Genomic DNA, 23,476 nt, shown 5'->3' on the forward strand with positions numbered 1-23,476 from the left:
GATAATTAGGCCGATTTTACCCCTGATTCACCCCTTCCGACAATCTTATGGATGCTCTGATTATCGTAAAATAATCTGATCAGATATTCCTTCCGTGTGTGGTGTGTTAAGACTGCTCTCGTCTGCTCGGAAGGACGTCGGGACCGCTCCGATCTCAAATCGGGGATATCCAACATGTTGGATTTTTCTGGCCCGATTTCTCCTCGTGTGTGGTGTCCCCCGGGGACAAACGAGCCTGTGGACTGTGACGTGTAGCCAATCAGAAAGCGAGGTGACGAGGCGGCGAGGAAGCACCGGGAAACAAAATCAAAACAGCCGGCGGCATGGCGCACCAGAAATTCCAGTAGACGTCTTTTGATAACGTTTGATAACGTTTTTTTCCGGTTAAAAACAAACTATCGCCACTGCATCCTCTTCGTCCGCCATAATTGTTTACTCTGAAGTCACGTTTGATCTCGAGGGATTTTGCGAGATTTCCCGTCTGATCTGGGAATGCTCGGGAGTCAAATCGGTTCGTGTGTGATGTGTTGATTTTGTCGTGTGGCTGCGCACCACACACTGTACGACCAAAACTGTTAGACCGGTGATTTTTTATCGCCGTGTGTGGGGTCTCTCAGGTTTGGAAAATCGGCCGACAATTTTTAAATCGTCCCGTGTGAACCAGGCTTTACACAGCTTTCACCGCATAAATAATGAAGGCGACATGACATATTGATTTGAGAAGAGCCTGTTTTAAAATCTTACGTGTTTCTTGTCTTACAATCCATTATAGTGTACAAAACAATCATTCTAGGTAAAAGACAAATTAACAATTTGAACATTATTACCATAGGCCTACTGTTTATACTGAATTCCTCCGGTTTCATTTATAGTAAATAGTCAATAATTGAGGTGCAAGATGGCACCAGCTGTGAAAGAATCACCGGCCTATTATATATGATATAATATTTGAAATTGTTATACATTTAGAGCACCACATGATTTAAAATTTCTCCTTTTGTGTTTCATGGAAAGAAGAAAGTCATATAGGTTTGGAACAACATGTTGGTCAGTAAATTGACAATTTTCATTAGGGAAGATGCGCTAAGTTTATAATTGAATCTCTTACAGCTAGTGCACAGAAACAATCCATGTACAAAACTGCAGTCGTTTCATTTACTCAATTATATTGCAAATGCAAACAGCTAGGACTTTATAGAATTTATAGTTACATGCCCTACAATTCTGTTAAGTAACAGCATGAGTTTCATATAAGGGTATATGGCTTGTTTTGCGGCAGTAGTGCTTCTTATTTTGTCAGCAATATTCTGTTAAACACACCTCTCACTGACTTTTCCAAGAGTGTGACCTTGCGTGCATCTGTGAGCGATTCTCTGTAAACTGTTTACTCTCCCCATGCAGGGGGTCTTCATTCGCTAACGCTCTGATGACATCTGACACATCAATGATAGGATTTAGGCCCTGTATGCTGGATTAGCCCCATTTGGTTAGCATGGCATTATTCCATTACGAGTCCTGAGAGCCCACCAGCTGATGCTGCGTCTGTCCCGCTGCCTGAGTGCAGAAATGCAGCGAACCCATGAATGGCTTGAAGAAGCGCAGTCGTGCTCTTGACGTGTCCTTCACTAACCTTGCAGATTCTGTTAGCTCTGGAAAATAATTACTATCCACTTCTGATTTATTAGATGTTAGACTTGCTGCTAAAATATGGTTATGTGTCACTATGTCTGAATGAATGTGTAAGTAATAAACTTCTATGTAATCTAGTGGTAGTGATTTAAACAAACCCCTGATCATAATTATTAAACATTTATGCATAATTTAGCCCATACTGTTTATGTTACAGACATGAATGATTTCTCAAAAACCTGTTTGAGAAGACATGCTATTATTTCTCAGGGCAATCAAACTTACCTTTTTCACCTTTTACTTTATATAAAGGTTGTAATAATAATAATTATTATTTTTTATTAATTTTACAAAGCATATTAGTTAAACTGAAAATATTTCATTTAAAGGGATCTGTCATCATTTACTCACACTCATGTTGTTCCAAACCTGTATGGCTTCTATGGAAAATCTTCTTCTGTGGAACTTGAAAGAAGACATTTTAAGAATATTGGAGGAAAAGCAACATTGAAGCACACTGGCTTTCATTGTATGTCTAAAGAAAAAATAGACATTTCTCAAAATGTATGTTTTCGGTGAACTGTCCCTTTAATTTCATACCACTTTTGATATTCAGGCTCCACCCACATCCAATTAGGTCTGAACACAGATACGGTCGCTGGATCCGAAATCACCCCCTATACCCTCATTCACGCTTCCCTACATTAGTCCACTGATAAAGTTAACTTGAGGGAGTGAATGAAAACGAGTGAGACGTACAGTGAAGATTTACGTACAGTGAGAGTGTGCCGGAAGAACTGCCGCTTTTGCATAGTTAGTGCTTGCTATTTAATAATCATTTGAAACTTGGCAAACTGGCAGCTCCATTAGTAATGAAAAGATTTATCTTGAACTCTATCATGGAAACTATGTCTAAACCTTAATTGAACAATTTAATAATCAATTAAAAAGGAACTTATACCTGTATTATATGATGCTGTACGCACATTGGACCAGCAGTTTGGAAAATGAATGGACTGATGATTCACCATTTCAATCGTCGCGTGACTCTCACAGTGCATTATGGGTATTCTCTAGCTGTTGAGCGTACGTCGGTTGTACACTCATTATTGAGATTGAATGAACGCACTCGATAACGTCCACTATGGTTTCGGACACCACTACAAATGACTGCCCCCTCAAATAATGCCCTATTTAAGGGTATAGGGGGCGATTTCGGACATATCCAGACACACTCCTAATATAGAATTAGCTCTTTCGGACTACCTAGCAACTACATAGCAACACCCTGGCAACCACTACTTAAAATACTGCTTATTTTATTCAGATCATGTTAGTCTTGTTTGAGTTATGATGATGAGTGTGATGCATCAGGAACATCAGGTTTAAATATATTTGCTTACGCCTGTGATTTGAAATATAATATCATGGTATGCAGTGTCCTGAATTGGTAGAACATCCATCTTGCCTTGCCAGCGTATGTTTGTTTAAACTCACTCATAGCGTGTTGCAATGTCGGCACAGTCAAAAAGCGCACAATGCAGCACAACATTTCTCTTTATGAATCAGTTTTATAGTCCATCTATAAAAGTGTGAGATCTACAGGATTTGCACCTGCAAGTTTATAGCAAAACACATAAATCTCTTGTTACCTCTAGCTGTCAGAGAGCACATCCCTCTATAGGAGTTCCACAGCTGGAGTCAGTCAGCTAGAGCAAAGGTGCAAAAAGAAAGAGAGAAAGACAGAGAGAGAAAGACTCAGAAGTCAGGCCCAGGCAGCGGAGTTGGCGCTTTACTTCCTGTCCATTTTAAATCCAGTCTGTTATTTGTAAGCCTTGTTCTAGTTGAATAAAACATGCCATTAAATAATGCAAATGTCAGTGGACAATGCTGAAAACTCTTGAGAAAGGTCAGCCGAGACACAGGTTGCAGCACTATCAGATATTCAGTTCTGATAAGAGGGACCTGTGTACTGTGTGCCAAATCCCTGTGATCCATATTTCATTTTGTTTGCAGTCCAACAACAGTGGAATAATTATTGCGGGCTGAGTGGCGTGAAATATTTAGCTCTGATTTTAACGAAAGCTCATGAGGAGAATGTGACCCAGTCCTTTTTAAGAGTGAAGCGAGACTTTGATCTTCTGTATGTTTTTATTACTGTGCTTTACATGGCTTTAGGGCCAATGTTTTAGTGATGAGTGAGGAACGTGTGGTTGACTTTGACAAACGAGAGAGAGAGAAGTGTGCAGACTCTTGTTCCTGGAGTTAGGTTTAGGCCTTGCTATCCTCTCATTAGAGTCATGGTTTACACACTCCATACCATCAGTGTGTGCTGTGTGTTTGGATTCTGGCCAGTGGCAATGGAACATTCTGAGGAAAACAACATCTGTAAGAATGCTTCCATAAGAAGGTCCAGCAACATAAAACAAGTGCACATGGTAAAAAAAAAAACTTCAGTGCTCATGTGCAGCACCTTCAGTTCAGCAAAAACTCTCTTATTATCAAGCACCCTTTTCGCTGTAAAGGGTTCTTTAGAGGACTTCAAGAAACTTGGGCGATTAAAAAAGGTCTTAAGGTCACAATGAATCGCAAGCAGCGACAGATTTTTATTTAGTTTTCGTATTGTGACGTGCATCCGAGTGTAACGGATTATCAAAAAAAGAAAAATGTAGGGCGGGAACTTGGTTGTTTTCGCTCATCGATTGGATTATTAGATGTGGGCGTTACACTCAAAAATGTCGGGGGATCGAATGCAAGCTTGCAGTGTATTGTAAGAACGGGTAGAGTTTAAGCAGACTAGATGATTGGAGAAGTTCAGGCCGTCACCAGAGAGAAGTTATCTAATTGGAAAATCAAGAAAAAAATAATAATTCATTAATTAAAGTGTATGCATGGATGAATCATTCTCAATAACATAAAAATAGATAGGCTGAATTTTCATATCATGTCAACTTAAAAAAATAAATATTGTGTCATAATTTACTCACCTTCATGTCGTTCCAAACCAGTATGACATTCTTCCTATTGTGGAACTTTGGGAACCAAACAACATTAGTTGTGTCCCAAATGATGCACTTATACACAATGTACTTATGCACTGTGTACCCAACCGTGTAGTGTATGGATTTTTTGTCATTTAGTTATTTTGTCATTCAACATCAGAGTCTGATAGCCCTGCCCTCTCCCCTATGTAATGAAAGCTGCGACAGATGAGTGCATGAAGTGTCCAACATTCCACACTTCGTTTTTTTTTTTCTCTGGTTAATTAAATGCATCATCCGGGTATTTAAAATGCACTTTTTCTATTTGGAATTTTCAGTGTGAACACACTACTCACACTATTTATACTACAAAACGGCATAGAATAGTGCATAAGTACACAAATTGGGACGCGCCTATTGACTTTCATTCTATGGACAAAAACACTGAGACTTTTTAAAAATATAAATATATATATTTTGTTGTCTACAGAAGAAAATCATTAAAAAGTTGGTAAAAGCCAGAGAGATCTCTGATGGGCTCATTTTCAGACTCTTTTTCACTGCTTACAATCTTAAGCTTCCACAGAGACAGCTTCTTCTTTTTTTCAATGATATCTCTCTGCCAGTAGGTACATTTGGCATTCTAATACCGTACGTACCGTACATATGAATGCTAAATAATAATCATGAGTTCCCAAACATTTCTTTCCTAGTATCTTCCGGTCAGCCTGAGTTCTGTATTAGTGCAGGAGGCAGGAGTTTTTCCTCAGATTCTTAGAAAAGATATGCATCTTCACAAAGATTCCTCACATAATTCAATAGAAAGTAATCTCAATTACTCAATCAATTTAATTAAAGATGTTGCCCAAGGATAACTATAGATCTCTCTTTATGTAAACCGTCTTTTACACACTGCTCCCTTTTTCATCTATTAAAAGCTTTGCACATGTGCAAGCTTGTGCATTAATAAAAAAAAAAGACACCAATTCTCGATTACATTTAGATTTGGAATTCTGTGAAATGGCTAGCATTTACATTTCTCTCTCTGTGTGTCTTCCTGGCACGGTGTCTGGGAGCCGAGCCACTAAAGAAGGTGCGATCTGTGCCCATAAATCCCCTGCCACCTGATAAATGCCTGTTTCATTTACATTGCTTAGGCTGAAACAACACACTCTAATGTATATTTAGCCCCAGCGAAACCACTTCCTGAAAGCCCTGGAAGAGAGCAGTCTGCCTCAGCTAATTACTGCAGGAATGTCAGATGTGAGATGAGGACACGTTTCGGGAAAAGCCGGTTCATATTATGCAGACCTGTTGGTCAGTGACTACCTCAGTGTCCTAAAACATAGCTGTGTGTTAATTTAATACACACATTTCAAACTCGTTCCAAAAAACACAGTTTATTATAGATAGATAACTCTCTTCATGCTGCAACACAGCAAGGTGTTTATTTTTGTGTCATTTTTCAAAGTTATTGCCTCAGATAATATTTGCAAAAAAGGTGATGTCAGTGGGCCATCTGCCAAATGTTTCAAATTACTTATACTGAGAAGAAATGTATTGAGACTATAAACCACAAGGTTAAAAGGTCAAGCCTGTAAAGCTCTATATGTTGATTTATATAGATTTTAGAAAACATTAAGAAGGTTGCATTTGTTTGGTCTGGAGCGAGGCCACTGATAAATGATCTGTGTCCCTTCTTTCCACTGAGTTATGGTGTGATTATAGCGTTCATCCGTGTGGGTCACGTTTTTAATGCTTTTCTTTGACGTCGCACATGGTACGTTGCGAAATTATGCCTAACTGGGAAAAACTCTCCTCCAAATCACTTTGAATCAAGAGAGCATATTTAATTTTAAAGCGCCACCATTCTCCACGTCTTAAACAGTCATAGAGGAATGAGCCAAGAATGAATATTATCATCATAACCCAGTGATATACTGAGCCATTTACCATAGCTATCATGCTACAACATGGGGAGAATGGAGACCGTGGCCTCAGCTGGTGTTTAGAGGAGAGGACATGAGCAGCATTTGAAAACACCTGTGGGTTTAGCAAAAGAGATAACACGAGAAGTACTATCTGTCAAAACAAGAGCCAGAAAAGCTCTCTCACTCTTTTTAAGCACTTTCTTGAACTCCCAGCCCTGTCAGCAACTGTCAATCGGTCTATGAGACACAACAGCCTCAGGAAAATATTGGTTCATACATACATACTAGCGAAGCCAGACTTCTGACTTGCGGCATAAACACCGGTCCTCATTTTAACGTTTTCTGGCCAATAACCACCTACTTAGGAATAGACCATATTACTTGCATGTAAAGTGACCATCTACAGTTTTTTTATTATTATTATTACTTATCTTTTAGAGGCAGAGTTATATAGTCTATCAAAAATATTTTTTTTTACTTTTTCCTTGCCATTGACGTAATTTTCTGGCAATCCAGGTTTTACGGTAATACGGTAGGGGGCGCTATTACGCATCTTCTGACAAAGTACAAAATCTTTGGATCAAAACACAGGTGAAAAAAAAGTGATAGAATCATTGCTTATGCACATGTAAAATAACGTGATCATCAAACATTAAACAGCATATAAATCAAAACTGCCTAACGTTACCGAATGAAATGTCAACCCAGGAAGAGCTACATGACTGTTCAAGCTTTTGGGGTGTTGATGGACTCGATGTACTCCACCTATGTTTTGATCATCTCTCTGAATCCGATCCGGACGTAGTCTATTTTCTCAGCTTTTTGTTTAAAATGTTGCTTTTTTTTATGAAACTCACCCACAGTGTTGATAAAAAGAATGCATGAAGCTAGAATTAAATGGTTTTGTTTAAAAGCAGATGAAAATTTGTTTTGTTTAAAACCTGGGCTCTGTTCTTTCTTCGATATATTGCATGTTCAGATATTCATACAACAAAATATTCTGGGGGCCATGAAAATTTTTGTATCATATTCAAGTTAGTCACATGATTTTTCTGTTAACTAATAGAAAGCTGCTTGGCTAGAAAGTGACTACTTGTGAGCGATAATTCATGCATCACTTTACTTACAATGGACAATGCACCTTTTTGTTAGTAAAATGTTGCTACTTTTACAAATATAATTTTTTACATTATTCATTTGTAATATAATTAATTATTATAGATATTATTATTATTATTATTATTATAACTTCAAAAACAAGTGGAGTATACAGTTCTGCTTATTTAACATGCATCTAAGTGTTTCAAAGATTTATTGCTACTTAAAAAGTTTTTGCAAATTCAGTAGTTAGTTACCAAAAAATCCTGTGTCCTTACTTTCAGAACCTAGGTTGCACAAACTAATCTGATTGGATCTGGTGATTTCAGTCAACACTTAACATCTCATCATTTTGGTGTCCAATATGCATCCAGACTAAAAACACACACTTCAACCACACACAGACACAAACGCAGATTAGAAATATGAAAGTTTCATGGACATTATCTATCAGATTGATATCAAAATGACTTCACGTCCATGATAAATCACCAAAGATAACTTGCAGGTGCTGCTCTACAATCAAAGCACAGATAAGAAACACTATTAGGACCTCTCATTGTGCTGCTCTTTCTTTATTGAACATCTATAGCTTGTCTCTATTATAAACGGCAGCCCCATTTGTCATTCCGGCAGGCCACTGGTCTTCTCACTCAGATACTTCCTGACTTATAGAAGAATAGCTGATTTAATGACTTCCGATAGAAGAGGGGTTGGCGTTCAGCTCTCAGAATTGTAATGCTCTAAAGCTAAAGTGCGACCTGCTTATTTACGATGTTGGATGCCCCAAGATGCAGTCCCTATGCTCTCTTTTCTGTTTTCATGGTATTGATTTTTTCCCCCAGTATCCATCATATCAATCCTCCGCAAAGAGACTACAGATCCTGAGACATGGTGCCCTAAGTGGGGACGCTGAGACCTGTTCCCATGACCACTTGGTGCTTGATTCATGGCTTCTGGTGGCCATGATGGATGGATTAGCCATCACTGGTAACTCAGTTAGCATCTTCTGGCCTGTAAGTAAGTGGGGGGGACGTGTGGCATAGTAGATTCCCAGTGTCCATTTGTGTCAGGTTGTGATTTCATGTCCTGCACTGACAGCCTTTGACCTCCACTCCGTAAGTTTGTGCTTGGCTTGATTTTATATCAGCTCTCTGTCGAAATCTTTATGTGGTGTTTGGCGGTAAAGCAATAATGTTTTTTTTTTTTTTCTTCTTTTAAAAAAGAACATCAGGCTGCTTTATGGTCACGGAAAGTCACTGCAGTCCTCCCCCAATCCTTTTAAAAATGATTTATCTGAGATTGATTCATGGAGGATGTGAATCTTTAAAGTGTTCCAGGAGAAGATGGTATAGCTGAAATCTGTTTGCTAGCGTTTGTGTCCGATGAAATAATGTTTATGGCTCTATTACTTGATTTGTATTTATTTATTTTAGTTATTTGTCTATGATTTATTAAAAAGAAAATAATAAAACCATACATACAATGACATGAATGCATATTTTAATATTGGATCAAGATGATGATGATGATGATTTTTTTTTAAGGTTAAAAATACCATGGTTAGGGTTAGTCCTGATATTATAATGAAGAAAAAAAGCAAAGATTCTTAAAAAGAAAACCTTTTGACCATATTTGCAAAGCAGTTTTGTTAAAATGTTATATAATTGACAAATTTTGTCTGCCAAATCAAGTGGTGCAACCAACATGAAGAAACAATTAGAAAAAAAGCATAAAATGTTAAATGAAACCATAGAGATGACCCCTGTGACTTTTGATCTAATAAACATATTTTAATAAATGTTTCCTCGCATGATACAATGTCAAATGTTTGTACTTGTTTTTGCATGACATTTTTTGAGCCATTAAAAAATTGTATAAATGTTTTTCAAAATAATATGAAACCAACATGAATAGAGTATTTCAAAGAAACTGGCACATGTTTTAAATTAGACTTTTTGAAGATTTTTCTTCTTTTCCTTCTTAATACGAGTCAACACACTTCTTTGTCGTTGACCCCGTAGTTGGTTGTACTCAGACTGGGTCTCATGGTTATGATTAAAAAACTGAGAATATTGCTGCTTATAATAAAAGAGTCGTTGAAACTGACAAAAACATTTGTGTTTACAACAGCCATGCTGTGGACTCCAGTGACGAACTTACTACGTGATGATGAATACGATGAAAAAGGCAATGACAATCGCCCACTGTCCCGCCGCAGAGACCTCATGATCTGCATTTGTGTCCATGGCACCATGCTAATCTCTTCATTAAGTTTATGGCCGGTCAGCCAACATAACTCCTCACTGCGGCAAGCCTTTGTTGTACGAACTCTGTAGTATGTTTACCAGTCGCCCTTGTCCTGGGGCCACTGCCAGGGTGTGTAGGAGAAAACAGAGGACAGTGTGTGCTTGTAAATAACACCATTCTCTCAGCATGCCTGCGTGACCGTCTTACTATATGACCACCCCCACCACACCTCAAAACATTAGCAGAGGATCCCTCTATGCCCAAGGACTCGTAACCTCTGTGAACCTCTGTGCACTGGGAGCTCCCTGTCTTCTCAAAGAGAGTCTGTTAGTCTCCCTCAGCTTGTGTACAACCGGCACACAACTCGAGTTTTGTTTCTCGTGTAAATTTTGTTCTTTAGCTCTGTCCGTGAACAAGCCCCGGTTGTGTGTGGTGTAGTGAAGAGAATGGCTTGGTGACGGAATAGAAAGAAAGAGCAGACTGTGATGCGCTCAGTCTTTGTGTGGACTTCTGCATTCATGGGCCCATGTGACTCCAACAGCAGGGCCTTTGGTTTGGCCCGGCACAACACCAGTGCGTTGTAAATACCCAAATGTGTTTGGAAGCTAATCGCTGAGCATATTTTCATTCTGGGCCATCGTGCAGTAGACTTTGCCACAGTAAAGTATCTGGGAAGATGCTGACTTGTTTTGAGCTCTAAGACTACGACATGCACCAGGGGCAGTCCTGACTCACTTGGTGGCCTTGGTTAGATAACACATTAGATAGATAGATAGACATGGCTGAATAATGACTCCTATTGTCTTTTTTAGCACTGCTTTACTGAAGAATTTGTATTTGTCTCATTTCAAAATTTTTCAAATATAAGTTCTCATACTTGAAAAAGCCACTCTCGCACACAATCCTGGTAAATTACCATAAAATTACCAGAAAGACTTTTCCAGTAAATACACAAATGCGCTGTTCACAAAAGCAACAGCGTTCTGTCTTTTTACCGGTAAGATACCATTCACACATTTGTACCAAAAAAAAAAAAAGCTCAGGCCACTGAGCAATGTAATTGGCCCAAAGCAGACTTCTTACGTCAACACGTTCTGACCTCGCATCTGCTCTGGTGTTGTGCCGAATTCTGACCCTGTCAGATTATTACTCCCATCCCCCTGACTGAGTCCCCAGTATAGGTGGGTTTAGGATTAGGTGTGAGGGGGGTTAGAATTAGGCAACCAGGTAGCGGCCTCAACAAGGGGGGTAATAAATTAAACAAGTTAATCCTGTTCTTTGTTCACACACAGCTTAATACTTGTAATTTACTGGTATTGTTACAACTTCCCATACTGGGAAATTGCCAGTTTAAGTATAGTGCAAAACAGTGTAAAAACTAATTTACCTGTATTTTTTAAAAGGTCATGTCCTGTTTATACGTGATCTCTTTACAGTAATTTACTGGTAATTTACCAGTAAAGACTGCATGTGTGAAAGGGGCTATATATTCTGATGGTGTCCTGTTTATTACTGTGAAGTTGCTTTGAAACAATCTGGATTGTATTAAGTGCTATAAAAATGACTTGACTTGACTAGATCTGCATGAATGTGTAATCTTTGTTAGTCTTGTACTTGAATTTTTAATTAACATGCAAGGCAACCTGGGTTTAAATCCTGACTTTTTTTAAGCTTTTATTTTTAACCAAGCAAAATTGCAACTGAGTTTCACAGCCAGCGAGCAGCATTTACATTCATAATAACTTCTTTTGTGTTTCACAAGTAAAACGTTTGTAGCGACATGATGGTGAGTAGATGTAGTTTCAATAAACAATAACAAAGGGAATTTTTTTTTTTTTTTTTTTTTTTTTTGTCTACAATAAACATGTAACTTAATTTGATGCTTTTTTATTTTGAAAATTGCATTCAAAATTTATTTAGCAATGTGGTAAATTAATTGGAAAAATTACTTTGGAAAATTCATTTAGCAATGTGGATGATGCTTCTAATACTGCAGTGCTTATTTTTTATTTTTTTTCTCTATTCTCGAGAACTCAGATAAGTACTGGATGAACAAAGGAGTTTCATGTATCTCAACTTGTAATACAATAAAAAGTGATGAAATCAAACAGCACAAAAGAGGGACCGGGCCGTCTCGACTTGCCTGCAGCAAATATGCAGTAGCAGATTTGGGATCTGGCTTTGTTCTGCCGGCTTCTTTGTCTGGCTCGCTCTGCGTGTTGTCTGAGGGCTAACACTGCTTTAAAACAGAAGTCCTACTGGGCTCCAATTAAGACCAGGAGAAGAATTAATGAACAAGTCCTCCAAGTCAGCCTCAGCTCTCAACTGCTCTATTTATCAGACTGCTCAGGGGGACACATGGTCTCAATTCAAACCCACAATTTCTGTCTTCACTAAATTAAATATGTGTAATTTATGTTTTTATAAACATAGATGACCTTGCCATCAGCTATAGAAGTTCTAGTCATTTGAATCTTTCTCATTTTTACCCCTCCTCTCTTCATTATATTGCATTTCATTTCCCAGCATGCCCATAAGCCATGTTCAGGTTTCTCTGCTGACTATAAAAATGGATGGTTGGAAGGCAATTGGGAGAAGAGGGATGTTCCGTAGAAACACATGCTGTTCAAAGTATTTTCCAGTCAATAGGTGCAATAGAGTTCGGTGTTATTTTTTCTCCCTGAACTGTAAATGAACAGCTTTTTCCCCCCAGTTTTTTTCCAGTGTGACATGCACCAATTTGTATAGACAAGTTCCTTTGGGGAAAATCTTGAAGGTAGAGATGAAAATGAAAGTAAATGAAGATTTATGTATGTGATGATACTCCATCATCTTCCTTTGAAAGCAATACATTGCTTTTAGATGCTATGCTTGCTTGAAATGAATCTTGGGACTTGCATTGATCTTTCGAAATACCAAGATAAATCATTGCATGTTTCAGAAGATCCCAATTATTATTATTATTACTATTACGAATATTCAGGTATTTTTTTCTTCTTGAAGCTAAAGATGCAAATACTAGCATGGGGTTTGCGTATTATCTTGCATATGCAGTGTTGTGGTCCGGATGCATTTATACCTGTCCTCCTGTGTGCGAGCAAACATTATTTAATGTCACTAACTCACGCCCTTTACCTTTCAGGTTTCAGCATCCAGCCAAATTTTCCATCAATTAACATACGCATATTGTTGCGTAAACAGAAGCAAGCGGCCCAGAGCACTCCTCCCAGAGATGGCATAACGGAGAGACCCTGATGAAGACAGATCCTATCGTTAACTTTGCACTCAAACGGGGCCCCATGGGGAACCGTGTAAATGCTACTAGCCTTTTCTCCTAATGTTGGTGTCTCTGTTATAGATTGTTTGCCATTTTGAAAAATATGCAACTGTGTCTTTTGCCATTTTTTACATCTCTGCATGAGGTACCACCACCACTATGCTTGACTGCAACACTAAGAACATACTCAGTCATGTATGATGATAATCACTGCCTGAGACTTTTGCTGTTATAAATGTATTTTTTTAATGTATTTTTCTGTCATATTCATGTCTCAGTTATAGTTGTGACTAAGCTTAGTTGAGCTTTTTTATTTTTCAACACAATGAGCTAATGCTATTGCGCAACAAATTTACTCGCAAAAAAAGCTGTGATATTGTTAATGAGCATTTGCATGGCATGTGAAATGGTATCACTGATTATTTTTGGAAAATTAGCTATTTCTTAAATACTTTTCTCTTTATTTATATTTTGCTTTATATTTTAATTAAGTGTAAATGTGGTGGGGTACACCAGGTCCAACATTTTACGATTAAAAAAAATGTAAAATGATACTTTGAGGCACCACTTGGGGAGTCAGTGTTTTTTTAACAAATCAGTTGAGTGAATGATTCAATGGCTTGTTTAGGCATAAAAAAAAATTTGTTTGGTTCCGGTTTCCGACCGACCCTGTCAATTTATGTGCGACCCAAATTTATTTTATGAGCTTGGGGAAGAAATAATACAAATTAAATAAATACACAAATAAAAAACTTTGAGGCGAACTATAATTTACGTTGTTGTACACGGTGCTGCGTGACGTTAGCAGGTTCCAGCTCACCACGCCCTCCCTTGGTACGAGCTACCACGCATAGTATTGCATCAGTTAGGATAGCTTCAAGTTAGCATAGATTTTTCTGTATTTAGTACAGTGGTCAGGAGGGTACGTAGGTGTAGTGTTGCTGGTTGCAACAGCACTGCTGGACGGCATAGCTTTCAGACTTGGAAATTAGGCACCAGTGGAGCTCAAGTGTGCAACCTGAATTTTACACGGGATTGCTTCTCCAACGCAATAGAGGTGGAAATGGGCTTCTCCACACAGCTCGCGCTGAAAAGTGACGCAGTGCCAAACGCTGCTCCTCCTGCATGGACTCCAACACCGCAGTGGCGTCTTGATGTGAGTGATCATATATATAATCACAGTTTATGGTTAGGCTAAAGTTAATCCTCTGGGGTCGACAAACGCGCCGGCGCATTTTGCTGGATTTTTTCCACATAGCGGCAAAATATGAATATGCCTACAGAGAGTGCGCGCTATTGACATCAATTCGATAAAACTCATCAGATGCATGTACATTACGTCGTCCACGTAATGGAAATGGGCTAACATAAATAGGCTATGTTATGAAAAAATAGAGTATCCATCGCTACTGTAAAGTTAAAAAAAAAACAAGAAAAATTATAATTTCCTACCTGAAAAAAAAAAAAAAAAAAAAAATTCCCTACTGACCCATGACCTCAACTGACAACCAACCGGAACCAAACTTTTCTCTTTTTTTTTTTTTATGCCTTACAAAGACAATTGCTGAATTCTGAACAGCATACTACATACTACTACGTTCTATGGCAGGAATAGTAAAAGCAGTGTGCAGTTCAGAATTCGCCAAATCTCTTGTCTAGTTAAGTTGATGGTGACGTGTAGCCAAGTATGGTGTTCCATACTCAGAATTTGTGCTCTGAATTTCACCCATCCAAGTGCACACATACAGCAGTGAGTATTGAACACACATCGCGAAGACACACCCAGAGCAGAGGGCAGCCATTATTGTTGCGGCACCCGGGGAGCGATTGGTGGTCAAAGGCACCTCAGTTGTAGTTGTGGAAGAGGGCGCTGACCTTCGGTTTACAAGTTCAACTCTCTAATCATTAGGCCACAACTGCCCATGAATAATTAATTTGCTCTATGCACGATCGCTGCTCACGTATTTCCGGTAGAATCTCAGCCAGCGTCTTTACTTCCGCATAGCGCGTTCTATAGCGAAGTGTACTAGTGGCAAAACTTACATAAAATTTTCTCAGAAACGGAGACAACGATTTTAGAAACCGATGTAGCTCGAAATATATAATTTAAAGCCCTACTCTTTCTTGCTCTTAGGTGTGACAGCTAACTGCCTCACAATATTGTTAACATCATTCATGTTAACCGCTGCAATTTTTTTTAACAAATTGCTTGAGTGCATTTCTAAATATAAGCCTATCAATGCTTTTGAATGAATCATTTGGGTGAATGATTCAGTGAATCACTCAATAGCGACAGCGTCTGAATTTAGAATAGAACACTACCATACTAATCTATGCACAATATATTTGTATTGCAGAAATAGTAGGAGTAAAATGCGTTCCAAATTCATCTACTGTAGTTACTTGTTTCATGTGACTCTCTCACTTGTCGCCACCTACTGGCATGGCAAAGTAACCTGCAGAAAGAGTCACGGAAAATTCAGTTTCAATAATGCATAGACTGACAGTTTGTCAGGAACACAGACACACACACAAACACAAAATCATTCTACTTAGGCATATTAACAATTATATAATTGGTGTAACTTAATGTTGTCATATGGTCAGCACCTGCAGCCCCAAACAGTATCCTGTATGCCAGTAGCCCAAACCCTGCCTAGTAATCTTAGAAACTACACCAATCACTGATGTTTGTGTCAAGCTGTCATACTTCCCAGCAGTACAGGAGGAGAAACGCGAGGAAGAAAGAAACCATCTCTCGCCTCTCATGAAAAGAAAGCTAGTGTTTTGTTTGTTTGTTGTTTTGAGTTCAATCAATACAGCCGCTATTTCTTTACAAGGCTGACAGCACTCCGTCAACAGCAGATACCTAATATTCTGATTTCATACCTCCCCCAGTGCTGGGCCTCCAAAGATGGACTGCTTGATATTGACAAACAAAGCTCACAATGCTCCTCATTCATTTTGGGACAGCGGTTGGAGGCTGTTCTTTAGCTCTGGAAAAAAGAGAAAAAAAAACCTAGGTGCCCTTTTTTATAAGCCCTGAGTCGCAGAGAAAGAAAGATGAGGTAATGCAGAGTGAGAAAAGCAGCTGATAAAGAGCTTCTCTCTCCTCCTCCTCTGCGCTCTGTCTTTTTAACCCTCACCCTCTGTCTTTCTTTCACTCCCCTCTATCTCCAGGGCACAGGCACAGGTATAAAAGAATCACAAATTGTTTTTGGCCCGGGCCCAAGTAAGCCAATCACTGTCTAACCGGAGTGATCTCATTCCTATTAAGACCATTTGTTCCATTCTAAATCCAATATCTGTACTGTCAGTAATAATGCAATTTCAGAGGGGGTGCAGGCGAAGGGAACGAAGAAAGGATAACTGGGAATGTGACTATGGTGATTTTACCAATGTAAGCCTGGAAGCAATGCATTGTGGGCTGTATTCAAATTTATACGTAAATGCCAGAATAGATATGACTCAAAGAGGTGACCTGAGAAATCACACCTGTCTCTGTAACAGCCTTTGGTTCTGTAAACAACCAAAAATAGCTGAAAAGGAACCGATCAGAGAGAACTCACTGCCTGTCATGTTTGGATTTGATGAAAGTGGGTGTGCTGTCTTGTCTTTAGAAAATGGTATATTGCCAAGATGAGGTGTCATTGGGGTGGTTTAATTGCAGGGATCAATATTTAGCTAGTTAGCCTAGCAATTAGCTCCTGGAGAAAAGCAAAGATTAGTATATAACATGAATACATATTTAAATTGACTTTCAAAATTAAAATGCATGTAGGCTAAAACACATAAACAAAACAGATATTATAACAAGTATAATAAAACCTATAACCTAAATGTATAATCATTGCAAAAGATATCATTCCCATTTATTTGACTGACAGTTGCTCTGCAAACTTTTATTCAAAATATGTGGCTATTCTCAAGTGTATGGAAGCTTGTTTCCGCCACAGAATAAATATAACACGCAATTCCAACTTAATATAAAAAAAATAGTCGGTAAAAATGGTTATTACAGTTTATAAAAGACTTTATTACACTCAATTTTGAGCAATTCTGACTTTATAATGCACAACTGAAAAAAAGTCAGTCTTTTTTCCCCTCAGAATTGAACTTTGATTTTGATTGAATATAACTCGCAATTGCAAATTTATATCTCACAATTCTAAGATATAAATTCACAATTCTGACTTTATAACACGCAATGACAACTTTATATCATGCAATTCTGACTTATTTCTTATTTCTCGCAAGTGCGAGTTTACATCTCGCAGTTGTGAGATAAAAACTTGCAATTATGTTTTAAAATGTTTTTGGGTTTCTTTATGGCAGAAACTAGCTTCCATACAAGGCCATAAATGTAGAAAAATGTTTTTTGCTTATGGGATGTTTCGATATGATTGACCCAAAAAAAAAAAAAAAAAAAAAAAACTGTCTCTGGAATTCATTACGCAGCATCCAAAGCTGAACGCTAATGCTAACAGCTAGCTTTGAATATAGATGTTAGCTGTCTTATTTGAGTTAAGTATGAGCCTCATGAACTAGCCTGAGTGAACTACCACCCAGAGTATGAAAATTTAATTCCATCTGTCACTCACTGTCAACTATACAGCAATCCCCTGTTGTTGCATCAACATTTTGCTTTAATATCTCTTCATATTCTTGACATTTATCAACTCATATTGCTGTCTGTGCAGAACTGTAACTGCAGGTATCTCCCATGGTGCCGTGTTAATTGTGAGAAGCTGGCTCATATCTACGAAAGTGATCAATAGTGATTTCCCAGAGTACCTAGTAAATCATGGGAAAAGTCAAACAAACATGTGTGTAAACAAACTCAGCAGTACTCAACTCCAACACAGCACATGTGAATTGGTCTGTCTATCTCTGAGGACCCATTCAGAAATAATGCTTTTGTTGGGAGAAATTTTGCTTCCATGCAGACTCTGTTTATGAACTAGGAAGTGCTTCATTTCGATTACCCGCCTGTTTTTGGAACATACAGTCCTTTTGTAATTTGATCTAAAAATGCATTCCCTCAGCATTTGTACTGTTGAGAAATGATTGGTAGCTTATGGTGTTAGTATGAAGTGATGCTGGCTTTTGTCTTGGGACTTTAGAGCGTGGTACTCAACCCACAGTAGCCTTGAGCGGCTCTTTAATGCAGCTGTTGCTGCTCAATGACTCTATGACTCACTTTTCTCTAAAAACTGCAGTTAACAATTTTTATCTGAAGATTGTTTGTTGTTGTCAAAAAGTTGCAGCACTTTGACATGCCTCTATGCTGGGTGATAGTCAATTATAATTAACCTTGTCTTGCTCACCGAAGTCTTACAGATTTGTCAGTAGCAAGAAAAGTATCTACAGCTATAGGCTCAATAAAGGAATTCAATCAAGGAAACATTTATTTTCAACCGAATGTTTTACTCTCCAGCCTCGTCCCACTTGTGTATTCATTTATTATTTGTAAATTATATATATATATACGCACCCAGGTGAAAAGGACGTACTATTAAATGCATTTGGAATTCAAAAAGTATGATCATGCATTTGTATTCCAAACATGCTTGGTTATGTTATTTCTGTTGGTATTACTTTTGCAAAACTCAGCTCCATGCAAACAATGATTTATTCATAGTTACAGTACACCCTTCCCATCTTCCATTCTGGGATACTAATAGTAACCAGATTTATCTTTTTAGCTCATTTCATGAGTTGGGGGACTGAATATAATCAACTTTTATAAAGTGAGTCAGTCTTGATGAAGGGAAAAGGCTATTTTTGAAATGTGGCTCTTGGAAAGAAAAGACATTTGTCCACTTGGCTCCTCAACTGGCTCCTGAAAGGGTTGAATAGCTCTAGTCTAGAGAATGGCAATGTTCAGAACAGTAATAAGCTGAATGATTTGCACACAATGAATCATAGGTAGCATAAATGGCTCGACTGGTTCACTGAATATATTGTCATTGCAGAGCGAGGACTGCTGCTTCATAAAAGCCATTGATGCTGGCTAAAGTCTTTATAGTCATCTTTTACGAAACAAGGCTTGGCTGGACAAGGGTCATCTCGAGTGAATTAGAAGGCCAGGCTTGATTTATCTGCTGCCATGGACAGCCACTCTCATGTGTGTTTGGCTGCTAATTAGTGCCGGCCCTCCTCTGGAGTGTCACCTCAGCAGGCCCACACAAATGGACAGTGCTTCATCTTGCCCAGAAAAGAAGGGGTTGCCACAAAGAGGGTCTTAAATTACTGCTGTCACTTTAAACACAGGGTCGCCCCGGGCCTGCTGCATGCTGGGATACCTTCAGGAGGCCTCTCTTTGTCTGAGGGGGGAAGGCTGGTCACAACAAACAGCAGTTCCTTCACGCTGGCTGCTTTGAATTCCCCTCTCTCGACCTCCCGTACGGACCCGGCTTGAGGCGCAGCACGCTTAGGAGTAATTCAGGCTCCCTCAGAGTGGATCACCATGCTGTAATCCATAAATGCATGAATGTCCGAAATGAAAGAGACGGTGACGCTGTAAAGAATACTGTATAAAGGAAGAGAGGGATGCAGGAAGGAAGAGATAAATAAAATGGCAAACCTCACTTGTGTGGCCCCAGTGTGAGGCCGTGACTGAAAGGCCGACCGAAACGCTGCCTGAGGAAAAGGATACAAAAAGGAGGGAGAAACAGATCTAGATGTGTTTCTTTTTCTAGTTGCACTTTTGGTTGTCCCTCTGTGTCAGTATCTGTTCTTTTCTCATCGCTGCATGTGCCGACTAAGAGCAAGAGGTGAAGTTCAAGAAGTTCGTTTTTTACATTTCAATGAGGCTTATAGTCTTCCTTGAGTGTGGTACCTGACATTCCGGTGGTCAGCGTCCCCCTCCCATGCTCCTGCAGGTGGGCATTAGGTGAAAGAAAAGAGTTTTAAGTCTTGCCTCACCTTTTCTTACATCTTTTGAAGCTGTATTCATTCTGATAAATCTCGGAAGCGGCTCCCTTAACTCGCACCGCAGCTCCAGATAATGTAGTGTCTCTGTAATTGGTCTTGAAGTTCCCAGGATCTTGCTCTCTCACTTTTAACAATGATAAAGACTCTACTGCAGCTGGTAAGGTTTTGAATCATTAAGATTCCCCTTTAATCTTCTGTCTACGTGCTGAATGTTTTAGGTGTATGAAGGAGGTGTGCTTCATTGTGAGAATATACTCCTTGTGGTGAGGCTCGCAGTTCATCTCGAGTTCACTGTCAGACCTGTTTCTCTCATCACATCTCTTCTCCAGAGGGTTCTCATGTTGCGGAGGAGTTTTAACTTTGGATTCTCATCCTTTAAAATCTATATTGAAGTGTCATTAATCACTGGGATTTTGAATGATACACTTTGGCTACGTCCTAGGTTAGTCCCTGTTTTGTGATGTACCACATTAGTCAAGAATGGTACCAGTTTCCAGAGTTGAGCAAGAAACTTGGCAAAGTAGAAAACCTAAACTCGGCAGTCTTTGTGATGTCAATTTAGGCTGTTTTGACCGCTAGTTTGGCTGATTAAATGAAAGAAAGAGTCATTTATCCAGGCCAACCCATTCTCTCTCTGAAAAATTAGAATGAAATGTCACTTTTGAGATGTTAAAGCAGGGTTCTTCAACTTATTTCCTACAGTGCCATCCAAATCAAACCTTGATTATCTTGTTCAGGTGTTTGATTAGGTTTGGAGCTAAACTCTGCAGGACAGTAGTCCTCCAGGACCAGATCTGAAGAGTCCTGTGCTAAAGGGACCCTTTTTTTGTCCTTATGAAATCTACTGTATGTTGGGGTTTGGTTTTTAATTTCAAAAGCCACAATAAATTATTTACATTTCACTGTTTAGACATTTCAAGCACCTAACACAACCCCTACTCCTAAACCTAGCCATTTCTTATTATAAAACATGGCACATTCAGGTAGAGTCTCAATACTTTATCCAAAAATTACAAATATTCCAAGACCAAATGATTGAATTTTGTGAGGAACAGACCAAAAATGGATCACTGTCTCCATCCAGCATAATGCTAAAATCCCAATCACATTCTAAAACTGCCGCCGAAAGAAGCATTTCTCTCTCTCTCTCTCTCTCTCTCTCTCTCTCTCTCTCTCTCTCTCTCTCTCTCTCTCTCTCTCTCTCTCTCTCTCTCTCTCTCTCTCTCTCTCTCTCTCTCTCTCTCTCTCTCTCTCTCTATATATATATATATATATATATATATATATATATATATATATACATTAATCTAATAGCTTTCTCCTAGTGACATTTCTGCTTAATACTGCTAACTTTCTAAAGGTTTTTTAGATGTATATGTATGTATTTAGATGTTTTATGATATTTTATTGCAAGTTCTGGGAGCTGACTCTACAGTTGAATGTACATTCCATCAGCATTTTCATTAGTGAAAGAGCTTATTCTCCAAGGCCATTTTGCTATAAAGAGCATTTGTTTCTGTTCTCTCTATGTAACACGAGCCACTAACACTCCTCGGCAGTCTGAGATACTGGCCCTCTTCCCTGCAGTGTACAGTAAATACCATGTTCAGCACATTAGCGCAGCTATACCTGCCCTCATTGCTGGCAGATGTCTGAGTGGAATGCAGATAATGAGGAGGAAATGTGGGACTGTCGAGTGGGTGATAATGCTCTTGGGAGGGGGACACGGTTTGGGAAACCAGATCCAGTCCCGGAGACGGACAGCCAATGATGTGAGTTCTGCACCCTAGCAGAGTGTGCAGCATGTGGGATTTTACAGTATGCGCTCTACCCAACAAAAGAGAGGCTTCACACTGTTCTGAGTAGCATAAGGGCACATCTGCCTGATGGAGAGGCAATTCTAGGAGGAATTAATTGACTTTCTACATCTGATATGTGAGCAGTTCACACATCCCATTCAGAAATGCTATGAAACTGAATTAGTCACTCCTTTTCTGAGAAAAAAAAGAAAACAAAACTTAATTATTAAGTTTGCAGAGTTGGTTTGAATACTGTAATGATTAATCTCATGAACCAGGGCTGGTTGTATGATGTTATGCGCCTTGTGACAGTAGAAATGTGTCAACCGGTAGAGATTTTGCCATAACGTCATACCACCTGTTGTTAAAAAGAAGTACACTCTAGCATACTTTAAAATATTCTACTTAATTACAAACTGGATATAATGTTTTCTTACACTTAATTGCATGTTAATTGCTATTAAATTGAATCTTTATTTGTCATTTCATAATTATTTATGTTGTCTTTTGAAATATGATTAAGTGTACTGTCAAATATACTGACAAGCATTTGTGGTAAACTAAATTATAATGTCATTTCTACTAAAACATGTTTAAATATATTTTTAATTACACATTTTAATGAGAAAGTTAAGAACTAAATGAACTAACTAATTTAGAATAACACTACAGGTAAAATGTCACATGTACTATGTTAGTCAAAATAAGTGTACTTTTTTAAAGCAGATTTTCTTTTTTATATACCTGTAAAGTAGACTTAAGTGGCCTTTATTTTGTAAATATTATATGCAAGTAGTTTTTTTAAAAATATACTTTTAAGATTTTAAGGTCATTATGTTCACATTTAATACAATTAAGCTCACTTTTTTTCACAAAGGACGGTAGATATATATAAATTTTCCTGTGAAAAAAGTGAAACAAATGCAAAAATACGTCTCTGTACATGTCCAAAACAAGTTAAGTACTCTATTCACATAATGTGAAGCTATCTTTTGGTTCATGTTCATTAAAAGACAACATTATCAAATTAATTTGTGATGTATTTTATTCACTATCCCAAGTAGGCATTAGCACATGGTATATATATATATATATATATATATATATATATATATATATATATATATATATATATATATATATATATATTAGTTATTAAATATACCATATAATCAACTATATCATGGTATTTACAGTTACAGTGATATAAGATTTTTTTTTCTTTCCACTGACTCCTAATGTGACCAAATAAGGGAACAAATTTAGCACCATATCATTTTTTTTTTTCTGCAGCCACTGTTGCTTTATGCCCAAAATAAGAGCAGGGAATGTGTGTTGTAAAAGAAAGCCAGAAGAGCTTCCTCATTCATGTATTTTATTTTCTGTTGGGACTTTCTCAGTCTGCTTGCTGACTGTGTGTTTCACAGCTCACTGTTGCCCCCTATGGAGACTAGAGCGACACTTCCTCCTCCTTTCAGCATGTCTCAGACTCTCTCCTTCCTGCCAAAGGATCCAGTTCCTTCTCAGTAATCTCTCTGACACCTTGGCTGGAGATGATTAATTGGCATTAAGCAC

General features: G+C 38.3%; 1 long non-coding RNA gene across 1 annotated transcript in view; it reads left to right on the forward strand.

Moving 5' to 3' along the window:
* The window catches only part of LOC307162701, a 143,395-nt gene extending 129,663 nt beyond the window's left edge, over positions 1-13,732 (forward strand). The window contains exon 4 of the long non-coding RNA XR_013821967.1: positions 13,032-13,732. This is a non-coding gene — a long non-coding RNA (uncharacterized lncRNA). The remainder of the gene's footprint in view (positions 1-13,031) is intronic.
* Positions 13,733-23,476: the final 9,744 nt, after the last annotated feature.

Source organism: Squalius cephalus (assembly GCF_949319135.1).
Source record: "Squalius cephalus genome assembly, chromosome: 8".
In the NCBI taxonomy this organism is placed as follows: Eukaryota; Metazoa; Chordata; class Actinopteri; order Cypriniformes; family Leuciscidae; genus Squalius; species Squalius cephalus.